General features: G+C 36.9%; 1 pseudogene; it reads left to right on the top strand.

The window, feature by feature from the left end:
• Window positions 1–3714: 3714 nt before the first annotated feature.
• Window positions 3715–3815, top strand: LOC141510512 (U6 spliceosomal RNA; annotated as a pseudogene).
• The last annotated feature ends 9949 nt before the right edge of the window (window positions 3816–13764 follow it).

Below are 13764 nucleotides of genomic sequence, written 5' to 3'. Positions count from 1 at the left end.
TTGTGTGAGTGAACAGAAAGGCTAGATGTGAGAAATATTATGAAGATATAATAAATAAGACTTGGCCTCCTAATTGTATAAGTTGGGGGGAGAGTGTAGTGATTGAGAAGGAAGAGTCTGAGATTGTGAACCAGGATGATTAGTGGTGGCTGCAACAAAATGAGATAACAGTGAACTTCTTTGTTTCAGTTTAGGATGTAAGTGTTGGAATTTTGATTGAATTACTATCCTTTTAACTCCCACCATATCTTTTGTTTTGTTCTGGGTTCAAGTAAATCACTCTTGGAGCTTCATTTAACAAGACTGAAGAAGTAGTTGTAGTAGATGACCTTTCTGCCGGCCCCTAAAGTGGTATAGCTTGTATAATGATAATAATAGCAACAACAGGGATAATAACAATAGAGATGATGATGATGATGATGATGGTGATGATGGTAATGATGATAGTTGTCCTTTGATTTGGAAGAAAACCAAGGAAACTTTAATCACAAGTCAGTCTAAAGAAGTGTCTGATAATATGTACTGAATTCCATGGTGAGGCTCTCAAATGTACATGACTTGCACATTTTATTTATTATAGTGAGGGTTATTGCTGTGCAAAGACATCTTTCTTACCTTTACAAGAACCATTTCGCCACTTCACCATTTTATCATTTCACTTTTCACCATTTCATCCTGTGGTCTGATCTGATAGAAAACAGAAAATATTATATATATATATATATATATATATATATAATATTATTATATTATATATATTATATATATATTATATATATAATTGTTTTCTTACAGGCTGAACAAGATACATAATTTTCTTTCTAGTTAGGTATATATGTGGGTCTGAATCAAAAATAAAGTTGAAATAGTCCCTAATTGTGATGGTTTGGATGTTGCTGGTATCCTTAGCCCTTGAGTATGAATTTTCCTCCTGTATCAGTGAGTCACCCTGATGTTCCAGCAGCACTGGACAGAGCGCCAGTAAAATGGGTATGAAAATACATTTTCTTAGTCCACATGAAGATCAAAGGAGAAAATGCAATTAAAAATGACTCTTTGCAGATGACATATTGCAGTTGGATAATCACCTTTCTTAAGTCATTTTTACATTTCTCATAACCTAGTGGATAGAAGACTAGACTTGGTATGAGAAAGACTTGAGATCAAACCCTGAACTGGATACTAACTAATTATCTAATTCTGGAAATGCACTTAAGTTCTCTGGGTCTCAGTTTTCTCATCTATAAAATGGAGTTTAAAATATTTCATGAGATGTTTTGAGGATTCACTTTACATTTTGCCAACTTTGAAATTTTATGTAAATGTAAAAGATATTACTATTGGATAAAAGAAAGGTAATTTTTTTCCAGTCTTTTTTATCTTCTAAGGACAGTTGCCCTGGAAATAATGATATATAATATCTCCCCTAGGTTTTATTCATCTGATCTTTTGAGTCTCAGAGGTTGCAAAGAAAGGTTTTAGTGAAGGAGAAGGTGGGTCCTCTAGACAGAGAAGGCTTTTTAGGGCACACTGACTGGCAGGTGCAGGGAAGAAAATGTATCCTATTTACATTTGAAGAACTGGTTTTTTCTTTTTGCAAAAGTAGCACCAATCTTGGCTCATACATATTTAAGGTTGCTCAGGATGATATTAAGAGAAGACAGTAAAAAAAAGCAACAGATGGCAATTCTTTGTTATGAAAATTGAATCCGAGGAAATAAAAAGAGAATCTCTTTTTGAGAAGAAATGGACCCTGCTTGTCTTCATCATTAAGGCTGTTCAGTTTTGCTATGTAAAGATGAAGGCATAGATACTTTGAAGTCTTAGGCATTTCCCAAAAAAGGTTTTCTTATTTCTGAGAGGATGATCACTGTGGTTATTAGTCGTTATTATCTTTGGCACAGTTCAGTGATATCTTTGCTTCTGTGATTCTGTCAGTAATCGTCAATTATCGTCGATCATAGAACATAAAGCTGGAAGGGGCCTTAGAGATCACTGAATCTAACCTCTCATATTATGGATGAGGTGATATAAGGCGAGAAAAGAGAAACTCCTTGCTTAGGGTTACTTGGTTGATTAGTGGCAAAGACAAAATCCAGGTGACCTGATTCTTGGCCAATGATTTTCCCATTATATCACCTATTTTTTTAGGGGTAAGGAACCACCTGCTGGTGGGCTGTATTGGTCTGGCATTGCCAAGACCCTTGACAGGGACTTGCAATTCAATAAATCTAGTAGCTTTTTAGGGACGAAGTAATTAAATTTTTGGCCAAATATAACTTGAGAATGATATGATATATAATCAAATGACCTTTGGCAGAAAAAAGGTTTCCCCTGCTTTAGGTACTGACATAAATAATCAGGGAAAAAAACCATAGAAAATGGGGAAAAATTGGCTCTTATACATCCTTGGAAAGTTAACTCAACAAGCATTTATTAAGTGCCTACTATGTGCCAATGTAGTACTATGCACTAATCATGAGAAAGTAGTACCTAATCATGATCCTAATGGCACTTCAGTGCTAGACTTTGGGGACTAAATGCTGCCCCTTTTGATCAAATCTGCTCTGGGATCTTGAGGGCAGATACTGTGCCTTGCATTGCCTATTAGAATGCTCTGCACACAGTAGGCATTTACTCAGTGATAACACTGTGGTTTTGTACTTTGGTACAGCTCTCACCTATTTCCTCATTTTTTGCTCACCTGCCATAACCTTAGGGAAGATGCTTCCTTATTTCTTTTTCCCTAAAACAGTGGAAAGAGGGGACAAAGAATTGAATAGTGCAAAGAGTACTTGTTTTGGAATCAGAAGACAGTTTGAATCTGACTTCTGACACTTGTAATGTGTATTCATAAATAAGCCTTTTCACCACTCTATACCTCTGTTTGATCATCTGTAAAATAAGGAGTTTGAAGGGGGTGATCTCAAAGGCCCATCCACCTCTAAATGCATGATCCTGTCAAATGGTCTTTCTTCCTCCTGTCTATCCCCTCTCCCGTACACTGTCTATATTACTTTTATATTTGGAAAATATAGGGATTGAATTCATACTTATTATTCATTTAGAAAGATAGTTGTGAAATGATTCATATTTATTTCCTCAGAGAGCAACAATGAGCTGGGGTTTCAGTATCCAGCCATGAATAGAAAGATCCCCCTTCTCCCTATGGTTCCCTTGTACCCTTATGCAACAGAGAGACACCTGGCAATTCTTATGACATCACTGACTACAGGTATTTATGAGATTCATGTTAGATCCAGCAAATGTAGCATTTAACAGATTAAATGCAAGAAAATACAATTTGAAGTTAAGCTGGAGCAAGGTCCACACATACCTCTCTCAGCAGACTTGTTCCTTTCCATGCTCTTATTCCTCTTCCTGGGCAAGTACTTTCCCTAAACACACACACAACCACAATGCGTTTCCTAGCTTGTCTGTTTGGCTAGGATGATCTCCTATAGTCTTATGGAAGGGAATTGCAGATAGAGCAGACAGCAGTTGTTGCTGCCTCAGTTTGCTCCCATGATATGAGATACCTGCCAACTCCTGCTTATTTTTTCATTTTCCTTTAGAGTTCCCCAAACACTTACTGCAGTCCCACCTTGCTCTGTCTGGGGAATGATCTTGAAGTTAGTTTCTTCTCTTTCAAAACTGTGAAGAGCTATCAACCCCAGGGTTTTTTGTTTTTACTTTTTGATCATCTAACTTCTTGTGCTCTCTTCAGCAGCACATATAATAAAATTGTAACGATACAGAGAAGATTAGCATGGCCCCTGTACAAGCAAATTCATGAAGCAATCATCCAACTTCTTTCTAGAGGTTATTATATATTCCTAATGCACCACTGTGATGACATCATTTCTTTACCTAGCAACCTACAGCATTCCTCCATTGCTCCCAAAATGAAATATAAATTCTTACCCTGGCACTCAAGGCCCTCCTACAAGGCCTTAAATGTGCCTTTCCACTCTTATCTCACGCTACTGACCTTCAAGTGGACAATTCAAATCAAACTGGACAATTCTCTTGCTTCTCATTCTCACCCTGACCTCTCCTGTTCCCATGATTTTACATATATAATTTTCTCATACCTGATTGACTGTTGAACTCCCTTCCTATAAGATCCATCTTAGGTAACATTTTCCCCAAGTTAACTTTTCTAATTCTCTTTCATCCCCCAATTCCTCTCCAAGTAAAAGAACTCTCTTCTCTAACTTCCCCACAGAAGAAGAAGGAGAGCCATTGATATCACAGGTCCACTTCTCACATTCTTTCTTTGTCACAGTTATTTGTCACATCTCCTTGGTCATATCAGACAATATATTTCTTGAATTCAGGGACTGTGTAGTTTAATATTTCTTTCTCCATTCTCTTTTTTTTGGGGGGGGGAATCTGAATCTGTGATTTAATCTGTGCAGGGAAGTCCCAATGTGAAGATGAAGACTGACAATGGTCCATAACTTATCACGTTATACCTTGTGACTTGCTCTTGATTGTATAACCTGTTTGTGTTAGATATAGAACTTGAACCAGATCATCTTGATTCCAAGACTGATCCTCTGTTTGCTACACCAAACTATCTCACAGATTGTTTAATAAATGTTGGATTTGGATTGTTAGGTCAGAAAGGCCAAGTCTCAAATTATTTCCATGGAAGATTGAATATTCCATTGAATATTGGGTGCAAGAAAACTATTTCAATCTGATTATCTACCAAATTCAGAAATTTGAGACAAATTTTCTCTTCTTTAATTTACATATGATATATGCTACATATGACAATTCAGCTAAAGTCCCTTTAGATAATGAATGGGAATGCTCTTGGAGAAAAGGCATTTCTTGAAATTACTTTAGTGTCAAATCTCAGAAAACAAACTGCATCCAGTCCAAACTGTTCCCAGTCATTTCATCCTTCCCTGGGGGAAGTGAGTTTTACTTTTATTTTAGATGGAATTGGACAGTATCTGGTGCCACCTTCTGGAATGGTTGCTTTTGTGTGAATCTCTGGGAAAACTTTTCAAGGAAGCTACATAGGAGAGGTGCTCTTCATCATGAATGAAATATGGATGTAGGGCATTCATTGAGGTGGTTAGTCAACTATTTCCCCCAGCATCAGCTCAGTCAGGCCATGGCTAAAATATTTGAATAATGCAAGCCATTTTCTTATTTAAGAAGGAATTTTGCTAGGAAAAACAAATACATCCAAGTGAGTATGCTTTCTTCCTCAGGGAAGTGATCCAAAGTAGTTTTGGACATTAGAGACTTGGGAAGTTTTTTTCTACAAAAAAGAAAACGTTTCTGTGTCTCATTTATCATTGGACTGAGAGGAAATGGGTCTTGCATCAAAGGAGTATGACAGGTAAACAAATTTCAATTTTCAAATTCTAATGACTGCATAGTAGAGCTCTTCATTAAAACATCAGTGTGAAGAGAAGCTAATTACTGATCTGAGATGCTTGTATAAAACATTGTGAAGAAGCCTGCTTGGTTAGAGATAATGGCAATCATAGGCTTATCTAGGGTCAACAGTTAGTAGGTATCTAAAATTAGATTTTTCTAGCTGTCTATAGGAGATAAGCATTTTAACTATCTATTAAGTTCCCTGTATTGTCCTAAGCACTTATCAAGGATTATTTCACTTGATCCTCACAATAAATCTGTGAGGTAGGTGCTATTATCATTCCCATTTCTTTTCTGAGGCAGACAGAGTTTGTGACTTGTTTAGGATAACACAGCTAATAGATGTTTAAGGCTAGATTTGAATTTTTGTCTTCCTGACTCCAGGTCTACCTCTCTGTCCACTGTTCCATCTTACCATCACCAAGAAAAAAGAAAAAAAAAAGCATGCTCATTGTAAGAATGCACAGAGAATTCATGTGGACAAATCTGAAAGTCTTCCAGTGGTGCCAGACCTGACAATGACTTCTACCAGATTTTTTCCAAGCATCTCTTCTGTTGAGTTATTCATCTGTGATACAATAACAAAAGTGCTTAACTATATATTTCATATGACCAGATCCTCTTCAAAGTATTTCTTTTAGTAGCAAGTCTTTGTTTTTAGCTTTTGGTAGGAATTTAATATTAACATAACTTGACAAAGGTTCTTTTGAGACCTTTGGTCTTTAAGGGTTTTTTTAATGATTTTATATTTTCATCTTATAATAAGCCCCATCTTTCTTTCTTTCTTTCTTTCTTTCTTTCTTTCTTTCTTTCTTTCTTTCTTTCTTTCTTTCTTTCTTTCTTTCTTTCTTTCTTTCTTTCTTTCTTTCTTCTTCCTTCCTTTCTTTCTTTCTTTCTTTCTCTCTCTCCCTCTCTTCCTTCCTTCCTTCCTTCCTTCCTTCCTTCCTTCCTTCCTTCCTTCCTTCCTCATTTTTTTACAAGGCAATGGGGTTAAATGACTTGTCCGAGGTCACACAGCTAGGTAATTAGTAAGTGTTTGAGGCTGGATTTGAACTTAAGTTCTCCTGACTCCAGGGCCAGTACTCTATCTACTGAGCCACTTAGCTGCCCCCTCCCATTTATTTCTAAAAGGAAATGATATTGGGGATGTCAGTAGTGGGCTTAGAAGGTCATTCCAACAATTACTGACTAATTCTTTTCCTTCTAGAGAATGTCCAGAGATTGTGTTGAGTCACCCTGTGATAGAATACATAACTGTAAATGCTTGATATCTTTTCTATTAGTTTAAAAATGCTTGAAAGGATCTTTGGAGCACTTGATTAATTCCTAACCTGCATAGTTCCATAGTCTTTCAAGTCCAAAACCTAATTGAGCTTTCATGATGGAACTCTGACTTCTCAAGTCTTCCCTTCTAGGCTTGCAACAACATTTAGTCTGAGATTCTGGCTCAAAGATTACCATGGATTGAGCTCCTGGGTCTGGAGGCTCCTTTACCTAAATCTAGAACTCAAAAAGAAATACAAAACAGCCAAGTCCAATTTTCAGGACCACAGGGTCAAAATTGGAAAGGGGAATGGGAGTAGAAGGTAGAATTTCTCCCTACTTCCAGCTTAGTGCATGAATCCCATTGTGTGATCAAACATAACCTTGACCCCTGGGCACAATTGGAAAGAGATGGAGACACTGTCCTATTCTGGTAGTTTTAAAGATGCAGCTTGTTATAGCTACATAGTCAATGGAAAGACTGCTTTAAACTTAGGAACAATAGTTTTCTGGATTGGAGAAGAGAGGAAGAGTGGTACAGTGGAATGTTGCCTTTGGAATCAGAAAAACCTACCTTTTTTTTTAAACTACCTGTGTGACCTTTGGCAAACCACTTAGGCACTCTGAGCCTTGGTTTTCTCATCTGTATAATAGGACAGCTGGAATAGATGGCCCCTGCAGTCTGTTCCAGATCCAAATCTATGATATTATTAGTGCAATGATCATTTTCTGATTAAGAAGAAACAGATTGGGAAGCACTCAGTCTTAGAGATTTTAACCTCTTTTGTCTATGTTACACTGCTCTCCTTATCTCAGTTGGATATTTGTACACACAGAAAAGTAAGGGATAATACTTGGAAGCAAATGATCATCTTCTGATTTTATTTTATGCACTTTGCACATGCTCATATTACCAGAGATGAAGGCATCCATGAAGAAGACATTGGAGATTTGTTTTTGGGAGAAGGCATATTCTGAGTTCTGAGTTCTTCTACCACAATGATGGGAGCAACTGCTTCCCATTGTCTATGTAACTATAGCAGGATGCATCTTTAAAACTACTAGAATAGGATAATCTCTCTCTCTCTCTCTCTCTCTCTCTCTCTCTCTCTCTCTCTCTCTCTCTCTCTCTCTCTCTCTCTCTCTCTCTCTCTCTCTCCAGTTATGCCCAATGGTGGAGGTCTTACTCAATCACAAGATAGGTAACAAGGACTAAGTTGGAAGTAGGGAGAAGGTCTGCTTTCCATTCCTTGTCCACTTTCCTTTTGAATTCTAGATATAGGTGAAGAAGTCCCCAGATGTGGGAGCTCAAACCATGGCAATTTTGGAGTCAAAATCCCAGACTGAATGTTGTTGCCAGTCTAGCAGGGAAGTTTATGGAGCCAGAATCCCAACATGAAATCTCAGGCAAGCTTTCAACTTGGAAATTGATAGGGCTGTGCTAGCTATCTAGGAACTGTGATAAACTGTTAACCTAATACCATTTCTTCTTCTGGGATTAAGGTTGTGGTTGTTCATCTTTTATTCTCAAAGAGGATCAATGATAACATGAAGGTAATGTCTTGACTTTCTTATGAATTGGAAATAAGTGAACAGAGCTGTGTATCAACCTTCCTCTCTCTTCTAGAGTTATTGGAATCCAGAGGCAAGACAAAGATCAAGATGACTGACAATGATCCAGAAAGCAGTGGATGACCTTGGCTTTTCTAGATTACGATTATTCCTCTGTCTCAGTTTGTTTGAGATGATGTCCATTCAATGATTAGGGCCTAGGTAAAAATTGAGACAAAAAATGGACCAATTTAAAATTCCAAAGATAAATTTGGGAGGATAAGGACTCCTAGTTTCTGATGAGATCAGAAAACAATTGCTATTTACACTCTTCCTAAACCATCAAAACATAAAAAATGTAAAACAGAGGCTTGGTCTGTGCTTATTATTGTCCATTCAATAAAAGCTAGATTCATTTGGGTTTAAAGGCATAGCCAAGCAGCTCCATTTCATACTAATGGGCTTTTTTTAAAAGCTTTTTTTTCAGAGCTATATTTCCAGAAATCAAAAATGAAAATTGCACAGGACAAAAGTAAATTGTCCCAGCTTTTTGAAAAAAAAAATAGAAAAAAGAAAAAGGAAGAAAAGAAGGAGGAGAATCAAGGAGATGGGAGACAGGAGCAGAGAGAAGAAAAGAATAGCAACATTTCTCAACTTCTGTTGGAATTGACAGTCTTGGTCCCTAGAGGGCCATTACTCTCAGTTGAAATGGTAAAGGCAGTTAATTCAAAACCTCACAAGAACCTGGTTCACTTTTTACCAAGAAGTACACACAGAAGCCATGGGAGGAGAGGACTTAAACTTAGACTATAACATAGTGAGGCATATGTATAAGAAATACATGTGGGGGCGGCTAGGTTGCACAGTAGGTAGAGCCCAGGCCTTGGAGTCAGGAGGACCTGAGTTCAAATCCGACCTCAGACACTTAATAGTTACCTAGCTGTGTGGCCTTGGGCAAGCCACTTAACCCCATTTGCCTTGCAAAAAAAGAAAACCAACAACAAAAAACCGAAAAACTAAAAAAAAAAAAAGGAAATGCAGAACTGTTGTTTTTGTAACTGAGATAGTGTAAGGGAGGGAGTGAGGTTATAGCCCCAGCTACTGGGGTTTGTTTTTGCTTTAAAAGCTAATCTTCCTGTTAAGTGGTTAAAGGAACTGAAGTTCAGAAGACCCCTTAAATTGGGGAAACACAATCTTCCAAATAAGGATTTGAGATAGTGGAAGAGACTAGATACTGTTCCACTGCCTTAAGGGTAGCAGAGAAGCGGGTGGAGAAGAGGGGTGAAATCTACCTACCTAGTGTTCAGGCAGATGAAGATGGGGTGATGAGCAGAGTGGTCACTATTACTCAGTTTTAAATAAGTTTTTGCTCTTTGTACATGAAAACTTTAATGTCCCCAACCCAGGGGAACTTTTGGGGGGGGTGCCTAGGATATTCTTTATAGATACTTTAAAGTAACTTGGGGAGAGGATATTGGTTTGGAGTTTTGTCTGACAAATAAATATAGTTACTGTATTCCAGTGACTGGTCTGTTCTCCCTGGTCTTTTTTCTGGATACTTTGAAGTCCAAATTACTCCAGCTGAAACTTTGCTAGAGACTATAAGTTAGGAAGCTGTGATGAGCTTCAAAGGTACTGTAGGAAAGCAAGAGCTGAGAGAGGTTAGATAGCACCTCCCTCCTCACTCCCCCCCACCCTAGACTCCCAGTGAATCAAGGCTCTCTCAGATTTGAGAGAGAGAGAAGCATAATTGCCTTTTGAGGCTTTCAGATCCCATTCTGAAGAAAGCTTCGATTTCCCAAGGTATTCTGTGTTTTTAGGACAGACCAAAATGGAATATAAGACTCATCTACTGATGTTGAGAAAGATAAGCAGGAGATGAGACTAGGGAGATTTTGACAAGGGGTGAAAAGCACTAACTACTTCCATTTTCAGGGCTAAAAAGTTGAATGGTCTTGGATAAGTCACTTATTTACCTCTTGGGGTCTTGATTTCCTTAAGTGATGTTGGACTAGTTTCCTAAAGTTCTTTCCAATTCAGTATTCTAAAATCTTATAGAATTCTATAGAAATGGAACATAGTCCAGTGGATGGAACTCTGGACCTGGAGTTAAGACAACCTGAGTTCAAATTTGGCTTTAGACACTTACTGTGTGTCTCTGGCCAGGTCATTTAACCTCTGTCTGCCTCAGATTCCTCATAATGGCACCTCCCAGGTTTGTGAAGATATGTCTCTCTGTCTCTCTGTCTCTGTCTCTGTCTCTCTCTCTCTCTCTCTGTCTCTGTCTCTCTCCTCTCTCATGCTGTTTCTCCTTGCACCCTTCCTTTCTCCTCTCTTCCCTAACAAGGGATATTTAAGTGATTTTTGTTAATTTTTTCCATTTAAAATTTTGATTGGAAGCAAACATAGTATCTATAAATATAGCTTGAGTTCTCTCCTTGCTGGCAGGGATCACTTCATTTTTTAGACTTGTAACCTCATTACCTATATAGTGTCTGGTACATAAGAGTCACTTAATAAAAAGCTTATTTATTGATTTATTTAGTATCTGTGATAGGTCTAGCATTGCATTAGACTCTGGGAGTGGTAATGATGGTGGTGATGATGGAGTAAACTGAGTTGGGGGTGGGGGGAGGGAAAGGCCCTGCTATCAATATAGCTAATAATTCATGATATTTGAGGAACAAAGCATAAAAAGTATGAAAAATCAAGTAGCAACATGACAATGAAATGATAAATTTAAAAAGTTTGGTTAATATAGTCAAGGCATTGGATCACTTTGTTTTTTTATCCAATAATTTCAATTGTCTCTGACTCTTTGGTTTGTTTTGTGTTTTTGCAAAGATATTAGAGTGATTTGCATTTTTTCCTTCAGCCTATTTTATAGATGAGGAAACTGAGACAAATAGGGTGAAGTGACTTACCCAGGGTCCTAAGAAGATCCAATTTGAACTCAAAAAGTTGAATCTTTTTAACTTTAGATCCAGTACTCTATCCATTGCACCAGCTAGCTGCTGCTACTACTGGTTCACTGGTCCTTATCAAACTATTAACTGATTCATATTCTTTTTATTATATCCCCAGTACCTAGCACAATGTCAGATATATATATATATGTATATATATATATATATATATATATATATATATACATACTGTATTTCCTTGAAAATAAGACTAGGTCTTATATTAATTTTTGCTTCAAAAGACATATTAGATATTATTTTCAGGAAAGGAAATGTCTTATTTTTTCAAATATAGCAATCTACATTTATTAATTTATTCATATATAAATATTCTAAGTATAAATGTCAATAATATTATTTATTTATATTTAATTATATATTAGTATTAGTTTATAATTCAAATATCCATTATGTGTTGCAGCAGACATACCAAATGCATCCTTTGACTGATGGTCTTAACTGGGGCTTATTTTTTGGATAGGGCTTATAATTATGAGCATTCTGAAAAATCATGCTAGGGTTTGTTTTGGGGAAATATGGTAGTAGGTGACTAATAAATGTTTGTTGGATTGTATATAATAATGATTCAGTATGTTCACATATTTAGAAGGAGATCTAGTTAAGGAAGAATTGTAGATGATATAACAGACATGGTGTTAGTTTGCACATGGTTCCATTCTAGGTTCTAATACAGGGATGAAGGATGCCTGGCCCCCTCAGATCATTTGATACAGTGCTGCCATGGTAAATGTAAGCAGAACTTGAACTTCAATGCATCTTGAAACTTTTTAAGGTTGAATTAATTAAATATTTGATCAAATATAGCAGGCAAATGATGTTATAAAAATCCAAATGACCCTCGGCAAAAAATGGTTCCCCACATTTGTTCTTATATTTTCTCCTTGTATAGTTTTTGGACAAATCATTTAACCTCTTTGTGTGGGCTTCAGTTTTCTTATCTGTAAAATGAAGCAATTAAACTAAAAATACCTATACAATTTCATCCATCTCAAAATTTTTGGAGATGCTTAGAGCAGGAATATTTTTTCCTTGTTAGATTCTTCTGTCACAATTCTATTTTAAAAACAAAAACCAAACCAAAATAAAAATGAGAATCTGAGTTGGAGAGGGACCTGAAAGATCATCTAGTTCAATCTCTACCTTCCAAAACATAAATTCCATTCTGGGTCAACTCTAATACTTGGAAGTTTGACCTTGTATCAAAGTCTACTTCTTTCTAAGTCCCACTCTTTACTTCTGACTATGCCTTCTAGGTACAAACAAAACAACACTCATAATATTTAGCATGTTTATGTTGGTCTACTATGCATCACACACTTTGCTAAATGCTTTACAAATATTACCACATTTATCCTCACAACTATCCTGGGAGATAGGTACTATTACTATACCCAATTAACGATTGAGGCAAATAGCATTTTAGTGACTTGACCAGTGTCACACAAAGAGTATTTGATATTGGATTTGAACTCAGGTCTTCCTGCTTCTGGGCCCAACACTCTATCTATCCACTGTATTAACTAACTGTCTCTCTAAGAACAAGTCTAATCTCTTATCCACAATTATAACCTTTAAAGAATTTGAGGACAGTGATCATGTCCTCAAAATATGATCAACAATGAATATGGAGGTGTCACTAGGACTTTTCCTCAACATACCAAATTAACAAGGCCCTGAATTGAGTGGGAATAACAAGTAATTGCAATCCTTTGGAGTTCTGGGGTAAAATTTTTTCCTATTCTGTACTGCTTTCATGTTAGTGATCATCTAAGAGGAAACCTTTGATGTACTGGAGTTGGTGTCTCTCCTCTTTGCTGAACATGCCTTCTGTATTTCTTGTACTACTCACAAAAATTTCTATTTAGAACTCTCATGATTAGAACTCCATAGGGAACATTAGAATTGTAATGGGCCCAGTTCTTAGAGCTTGCTTAGATTTCCTCTTTTCAGTAGGTTATGTAATATATGTAAAGATATTTTCTACCTTGTTTCAATCAGGTTGTAGAACTTGGAAGTCTGCATCTAGCCAGGATGTGATGATTTCTTTCTTCTTACCCTCCTTTTTTTCTTCCTCTTTTTCCTTTCTTCTTTGCTGTCTTTCTAATGGGGTAGAGGTAGGAATAATAAATGAGTAATAGTTGAAGAGGAAAATGGAATGAAAAAATTTACTTGGAATCATATCTTAAAGTCAAAGTATTCCTGATCTTTGCTCTGTAGTAACCTTTTTGGTCTGCTTTCCCAAATCACCTTGTGTGATTATGATTGGTTATAAGCAGAACTGATGCCTCTATAAGTGAGTTCCCAAACCAAAGGGATGACCCATTGATCTGTCTTTTTTCCCTCCTAGAGTGGATAAGGCAAAGGATGTGATGAACTGCAGGGTGAAGGAGAGGGGACAAACCAGATCCCCTCACTTGCCACCATAGATCTGTGGGTACATGATAGCTGTCTTTCTTTTGAGTTTGTTCTTAGGTAAATGAGTATTGAGAAAGAGAGAGAGAGAGAGAGAGAGAGAGAGAGAGAGAGAGAGAGAGAGAGAGATGTAAATTCAGAAAATTCT

The sequence above is a fragment of the Macrotis lagotis genome, chromosome 1 (genome assembly GCF_037893015.1).
Source record: "Macrotis lagotis isolate mMagLag1 chromosome 1, bilby.v1.9.chrom.fasta, whole genome shotgun sequence".
Taxonomy (NCBI): Eukaryota; Metazoa; Chordata; class Mammalia; order Peramelemorphia; family Peramelidae; genus Macrotis; species Macrotis lagotis.
Note: the sequence above shows the minus strand (reverse complement) of the source record. Positions and strands in the feature narration are given on the sequence as shown.